Raw genomic sequence first — 1,854 nt, 5'->3', positions numbered from 1 at the left:
AAAGCCCAAAGGTCTCTTCTGTGATTCACCTATAGGACCTTGCCAAAGACTCCAAAAGGCATCCTTATCTGTCACTGACACCTCAAGTCCCATCGGGTCTGCTGGATCATGTGTTCCAAGTGGCAGAGCAGCCTGTACATCAGCCTGGACCTGCTGAAGATCCTCTCCTGTTCCATGCCCACACAAAGCTAGAAACTTTCTGAGTTACTTGGTATATGGACTGGAGTAGTGCACCTAATAGGGGAATGTGCTGTCATCAGAATCCAAATACTCCCAGTAAACATTGGTTCTTGGTTCTTTTTTTTTTTTGGTCTATTAGTTCAGGTTTATTGTTAACTAGCTCTCACAACTTCAATTAACCCATTTCTTTTTTTCATGTTTTATTTTTTCTTATTTATTTATTTATTTATGTATTAAGAATTTCCACCTCCTCCCCGCCTCTCTTTTCCCTCCCCCTCCCTACCTCACCCTCCCTCTCTAGTCCTAAGAGCAGTCAGGGTTCCCTGCCTCATGGGAAGTCCAAGGTCTTCCCCCCTCCATCCAGGTCTATAAAGGTGAGCATCCAAACAAACCAGGCTCCCACAAAGTCAGTCCATGCAATAGAATCAAAACCCAGTGCCATTGTCCTTGGCTTCTCAGTCAGCCTTCATTGTCAGCCACATTCAGAGTGTCCAGTTTGATCACATGCTCCATCACTCCCAGTCAAGCTGGCCTTGGTGAACTCCCATTAGATCAGTCCCACCGTCTCAGTGGGTGGACGCACTCCTCGTGATCCTGACTTCCTTGATCATGTTCTCCCTCCTTCTGCTACTCATTTGGACCTTTGGAGATAAGTCCAGTGCTCCAATGTGGGTCTCTGTCTCTATCTCCATGCATCGCCAGATGAAGGTTCTATGGTGATAAGCAAAATATTCATCAGTATGGATATGGGCCAAGGCCGGTTCAGGAACCCTCTCCTCTGCTGCCCAAGGAACAATCTGGGGACCTCTCCTTGGACCTGTGAACCCCTCTAAAGTCAAGTCTCTTGCAAACCCTAAAATAGCTCCCTTAATTAAAATATTTACTTCCCTTCTCCCATATACACCCTTCCTCCATGTCGCCCATCCCAGTCCCCCAAGCTCTCCTGATTCCTCCCCTTCCCTCTTCTCTCTATCCATCTCCTCTTACATCCACCCCTCCACCCCTGTGCACCCAACTTTTGCCTGGCAATCTTGTCTACTTCTAATATCCTGGAGGATAACTATAAGATTTTCTTCAGGTTCACCTTCTTATTTAGCTTCTCTAGGATCCTGAATTATAGGCTCAATTCCTTTAATTATGGCTAGAATCCACTTATGAGTGAGTACATACCATATTCCTCTTTTTGAGTCTGAGTTACCTCACTCAGTAAAACGTTTTCTATTACCATCCATTTGCATGCAAAATTCAAGATGTCATTTATTTTTACCGCTGAGCAAAATTCTAATGTGTATATGTTCCACACCTTCTTTAACCATTCTTCTATTGAGGGGCACCTAGGTTGTTTCCAGGTTCTGGCTATTACAAATAGTGCTGCTATGAACATAGTTGAGCAAATCCTTTTGTAGTATGATTGGACATCTCTTGGGTATATTCCCAAGAGTGGTATTGTTGGATGCTGAGGTGAGTTGATTCCTAATTTCTGAGAAACCGCCACATTGACTTCCAAAGTGGCTGCACAAGTTTGCATTCCCACCAACAATGGATGAGTGTTCCCCTTACTCCACGTCCTCTCCAGCAAAGGCTATCATTGGTGTTTTTGAGTTTAGCTATTCTGACAGGTGTAAGATGGTATCTCAAAGTTGTTTTGATTTGCATTTCCCTGATCACTAAGGA

This window comes from Myodes glareolus, chromosome X, assembly GCF_982192425.1.
Source record: "Myodes glareolus chromosome X, mMyoGla1.1, whole genome shotgun sequence".
In the NCBI taxonomy this organism is placed as follows: Eukaryota; Metazoa; Chordata; class Mammalia; order Rodentia; family Cricetidae; genus Myodes; species Myodes glareolus.
Note: the sequence above shows the minus strand (reverse complement) of the source record.